Here is a 6526-nt window from a genome sequence, read left to right on the forward strand (position 1 = left end):
ATGAGAAGATATGCTGAAAAACTAAATTCAAAAATCGATCAAGGAAAATAACCATAAATCAGAAAACAAATTAGTGGATAATATATTCACTTTTCGCACGGTCATTTTGGCGTTGGTTTCACTCAAATCAGACTAACGGAGAAGTCGAGTATTTTAAAGAGAAATTGGGGTTGTTAAAAATCTGGAAAATCGTGTTTAATTGACTAAATAAATATAAGAAACAACATACTCAGATTTGGAAGAAAATGGAGAAAGTTTTCTGGGACAGTTATCGATCACTATTGCCAAACAATAAGCTTATTGTTGGTTTCTCTTTGTTTTACTTGTGCTGGCCGTAAGCTTCCTTCCTTATTCTTTTATTTTATTTTATTAACAATTTATATCCTTTACACACATGGGTTAAACCCATTTGCCTCCTTTTAGGTTTTACTATTACTATTCTTATTTTATTATTTTTTAAACACAATTTCATTAGTAAAACATTATTAATATTTCATAACTAATAATTTATAAAAATAAAATAATTAATCTTTTCAAATACATTAATAACCAAAACTCTTATATTCAAATTAATCACTATAATTATACTTATTTTTCCAAATACTTACATTAAATTACTACGTTAGAAAATATTTGAAATTATAAAATATACAAATATAACCTCAACACTTTATATTAGTTACTAATTGAAAATAAATAAATATAAAATCACAATGTCATAACAAATATATAAAAATAAACGAAATCAAACACAATATCAATTCTATCTCAAGATAATTATTTATAAAAAAATAACTAAAAATAGAAAGTAGTTATAAATAATTGAAATATAACTACGTGTTTACTTAACATCAAACAAGCGCACATAAAAATATTACAATAATTGGGTACGTGTATATACACGTAAAATCACAAAATCTTTTTCTTTAAAATATTACACTAAAATACTATTAACAAATAATAAAATATAATATTTATTATTTATATCACTCATTTAATCTAATATTTATAAAACTAGCACATCATAGAAAACACTCATATAACGAAATAGTTTTAAGACTTTGTTAATATAATTTTGACATTTGAAAATACTTTATATGCATATGTAAATATGAATGATTCTCATGTATTTGAGGTATTGGTTGTATCATTTACCTTTACATTAAACATCTAATATGTTTGGATTTAACGCTTTATCAATTAAGATATTTGAACTTATTTTTGAGCTTGTTGCTTTGATCATATTTGTTGATCTTTCTCTTCATAAAAAACATGTATTTTACATTCTCCCCCGTTTTGATTATGACAAAATGTTATTTTGGAGAGATTGTATCATTCTAACATTGCTCCCCCGTAATGTATGCGTACTCCCCCGTGGATCTTGAATGTATGTGATCACATTGAAAACTTGTTTGAAGACCTACAAAGGTTTTTTAAAGAAACAGCAATACCAAATTTTCTCCCCCTTTTGACATGATCAAAAAGAAGGAAAAATATAGAAACATACAATTCCAAGCATATAAACACGAATAAAGGGAAAAGTAGCACACATTGTAAACAAAAGAGAATGACACAATGAAGGATGGAGTCATGTTCAATTAAGTACATCATAATGACCGAAATGGTAAGCGAGTTTGAATATTGTCATCATTAATCAATACACAACCAAACTATAATAATTAAAATCCTATGATCGAAATATTACACAAACAGACAATAGCAAATAAACTTCTAGTATCGAACTAGTCAAAATTCTTTGGAATGTGGAGATGATCAATCTTGTCAGATAAACTACTAATGTCCTGGGATAATGTGTCATAGTTGCGAGCAATAGTAGTTTCGATATTGTGGAAGCGAGTGTCGATATAAGTGGTCAAATTTTGGAATTGGGTTTGCATGAAGGTTTGGAAAGAGTCAAGTCTGTTCATGATCATGTGATTGGAGATACAATCATCATCAGACGCTCTTTCCTCGCCGTCTTCATCATCTTGGGTAGCATCATTTGAGAGAACAACAATGTCCTCTTGAGAGTGCCATCAGATGCTTGACCAAGGTCACTTTTATGCACATATGATTGAAGCTGCTCATTCCATACTATCCTCATGATCTGTAATTCAAACTCCGAAATTTGGGAGTAATTGCCAGCCTTCGGAACCAAAATATAACTGAGAAAATAGTGTAGAAGGCGATAATCAATGGTAAGATTCTCAACTCCATACCGCTGCTGCGCATATTTTGAACTAGCTCGAGTCATCTTCTATTCCATAGTGCGTTTGTCATACCGACATAAGGCAACATAAGCATCATATTTAGACATACCAGCCCATTCATACAAGTGGTTGGGACAAAAATTTTGACCTTCAAAGGGAATGTTCAAGATTTCCCCAATGGTTTTGGTGTTTAAGCGAATGGTTTTTCCCTTGACTCGAGACACTAGCACATTTCCATCTTGGGTGAGATTACAATAGAAAAACCTAACTAAATCAGGATAGGCAGGACCTTTGTAACCAATAAATTATTCAACATGTTGGGCTTTGAGCAACTCAGGAAATTGAAAGGCAGAGAAGGAATTCAAAGTACCATATTTTGGAATGATGAGTTTCTTGTCAGAGTATAGTGTGCGAAACCGGTCGATTTCTTCCGGTGTGTGTAGAAGCCGGGATAAATCCATGATGTTTGGATTCTTTGTGCGCTTTATTGAGGGACCTACTGTTGCATGCTTCATTCTTGGTCCTCGTTTGCGTGCGTCCATGTTGAGAAAGGAAGTTTTGACAGTTTGGTGAAAAATGGGTTTGAGAGGAAATTTTTGACAGATTTGAGAAATCTGAATTTGAATGAAAGATTTGAGTAGAAATTGATTTTTTTTCCAAGATGGGTTGATTGGGTAACTTGTGGGAAGGAAGATTTGTTGGATTTTGATCCTTTGATTCCTAATTTTGACATAATTAATAATTCAACAATGTTCATACAATACATGATAAATCTAATATTTGAATTGAGCAAGATTTCAGGAACAACAATAAATCTTACAACACTTGGAACAGGTTGCTTGAAACACAAGAAATCAACAAAAGTTGACTTTTGACTAAAGCAAATCGATTGGGCAATCGATTTCATAACAAAGGTGTAAGGAAACACAACTGTTTGTGTTGGTATAATCGATTGGGCAATCGACTGACTGAATTGGAAATTAAAAATGCAACTGAATTAGAAATTGAAAATGCACAAGTCAGTGGCAACCCAGTTTTGAGGGTAATCGATTGACAAATCGATTATACAATTCACAAAGTAAACCTGATTGAACTAAATCGATTGGGAAATCGATTGGATAAGTCACAGTGGAAACCCAGTTTTAAGGGTAATCGATTGGCAAATCGATTACTTAAAAATCACTTTCAAAATAACTTTTCCTGTGACATACAAATCGATTGGACAATCTATGTTGTAATATTTCAATCAAGTTAAATTTGGTCGAAATCGATTGGGAAATCGATTGAACCAAATCCCAGGTAAGAACGTTTTCAGACAAATACATACAAATCGATTGGCACGTCGATTAGTATCATAATAGCTGAGTCACTGACTTAAACCCAATCGATTGGCAAATCGATTGACAAAACCTTTTGAAAACCCAGTGAACTCTGAGCGTGTGACCAAATCGATTTTAAGTATTTGTTAATCGATTATGAAGATTTGATAAATCGATTATGGAATCGATTGATATGTGTTTCAGTTTGAACATAACATCTGCAATCGATTACGAAATCGATTCATATCAGTCTTAACATAATCACTGAGAAATGTTGTTTAAAGAATCGATTGGTAAATCGATTGGGTTATATAGTTTCAAGATTCAAGAAAAACAAGACACACGATAATCGATTGGCAAATCGATTAGACTGGTTTATCACTTTACGAAATCGATTGGTAAATCGATTGATTAATGTGTTTTTCAGAAACTATATAAACTGTCTTCAATCTGTCTTTCAATAACATGAATGATAATAACAATGATATCAATCTGAAATATACATTGAATATTCTTGATACACAATAACACTTGGTTAATACATTGAGATTACTTTTTCAGATCAAATAGAAAAAGAGGATTATCAACAATCAAAAAGATAGCTGGAAAAGTGATCTTGAAAGACAAGGCTTCTCATAAACAAATCTTTGATATCCAGAATTGTGAGAAGCCATTTTGACCAAGATTGAAGACTACTTTTTGTTCTTTCTGTATTCTGTTTGTAATAATTCTTTGAAACAAAAACAAGGCGAGAAAATCCAGCTAGAAACTGGTGACTACTTTCTTGGGTGAGAGGGCTCAACAAGAAAGAGTTGTACTTTGATTCTGTGATAGGTTGCTGAGTATCTACAAGGATCAGAGGGTGATCAATAGCAAAGAGATCATTAAGATAGATAGGTTTCGGGGAGGAAACTGGACAATCTGTAATTGATTCTTTCTATTGGAGAAGAAAATCTGAAATCCGTTTGGATTTGCAGGACTGGATGTAGGTTGTCAAGTGGACAACTGAACCAGTATAAATCCTTGGTGCAATCTTCTCTAACCCTTATCTCCTTTGATTTACTATCTTGATATATCTGTATATGAGATTAAAATTAGATGCATGTTAAACATATTGTTTAATCTGATAATTTGTTTAATCTGATAATTTGACTTGTATGCATCTTGATTAATCTCATATCAATCTAATAAAACTTGCTAATCTTGTATGCCACAATTTAATTTCCGCTGTGTGTATGAAATTGATTTAATTTCATAAAGAACTGATACATTCTGATATATTCCGCTTATTACGAGGTCATATATACCAACAAGATTGATGAGATTTTTGGAGGAGAGAAAGACGGCTACGACTGTGTATTCGAATACCAATTGTAAAATTAACCCTAAAATGTGAAACAACTTTTATATTTGGGCAAAAACGCAAAGGTGTATTCGACTACATGCCTATTATATTCGAATACAGATTGTTCTAGGAACGTGTATTCGACTACACAGGGGTTGTATTCGAATAGAATAATTTCTGGAAAATTATGTATTCGAATACAGTTATTGTGTATTCGACTACATCTTCGAAATTTTGCTTAAAAACTAATTTTTTTCACAGAAATTTCATCATGTAAAGCACATATTCATATATTAAGAACCAATAAACATCAAAGATTTTAATTTTAACAACTTAAGAGGAAATTTTAGAGTTTGAAGAGAGATGACAAATTATACCTTGCACGTTTAAAGATCGTTTTCATGTAAAATGCCAAGCTCTCTGCGTATTTTGTAAAACGAGTCTTTAGGTAAAGGTTTTGTCAATATGTCAGCTAATTGGTTGTGTGTATCCACAAACATTACTTCAACATTTCCTTTAAGCACATGATCTCGCAGAAAGTGACGACGTATATCGATGTGTTTAGTTCGAGAGTGCATGATTGGATTCTTTGAAATATTGATTGCACTGGTGTTGTCACATCTTAGTGGAATGCATCCGAGGTCAAGTCCATAATCATATAATTGCTGTTTGAGCCAGAGAATCTGTGCACAACAACTTCCTGCTGCTATGTATTCAGCTTCAACAGTGCTAAGGGCAACACAAGCTTGCTTTTTACAAGACCATGATACTAATGCATTACCTAAGATATGGCAAGTGTCGCTTGTGCTTTTACGATCCGTTTTGCATCGTGCATAATCAGAATATCCAACTAGACTATATATGCTACCTTTTGGATACCATATGCCTACATTATTGGTTGTTCCTTTCAAGTATTTCATAATTCTTTTTACTGCTACAAGATGCGATTCTTTAGGATCTGCCTGAAATCTTGCACACAAGCAGACATTAAACATAATATCTGGTCGGCTGGCCGTTAGATATAATAAAGATCCAATCATACCTCGATATTTTGATATGTCTATTGAAATACCTGATTCATCTTTATCAACATAGGTTCCAGAGCCCATTGGAGTCGCACTTTCCTTGCAGTTTTCCATTTCATATCTTTTGAGTAATTCTTTGCAATATTTTGCTTGATTTATGAAGATGCCGTGCTCGAGTTGCTTGATGTGAAGGCCAAGAAAATAGTTTAATTTTCCCATCATGGACATTTCAAATTCTCCTTGCATTATTAAAGAGAATTCTTTACATATGTCATTGTTTGTTGATCCGAATATTATATCATCAACGTAGATTTGGACCAATAATGTGTGACCATTATCTTTTTTAACAAATAATGTCTTATCGACTTTCCCTTTTTCAAATCCTCGTTCACATAGGAAGGTGCTTAATCTATCATACCAAGCTCTTGGAGCTTGTTTTAGACCATAGAGAGCCTTTTTTAATTTGAAAACATGTGATGGATTTTTGGAGTCTTCAGAGCCAGGTGGCTGTTTGACATATACTTCTTCATTAATGTATCCATTGAGAAAGGCACTCTTCACATCCATTTGAAATAGTTCAAAGTTCATAGAGCAAGTAGTAAACGTATTGCTTCTAACCTTGCTACT

This window comes from Cicer arietinum, chromosome 2 (assembly GCF_000331145.2).
Source record: "Cicer arietinum cultivar CDC Frontier isolate Library 1 chromosome 2, Cicar.CDCFrontier_v2.0, whole genome shotgun sequence".
Lineage (NCBI taxonomy): Eukaryota > Viridiplantae > Streptophyta > Magnoliopsida > Fabales > Fabaceae > Cicer > Cicer arietinum.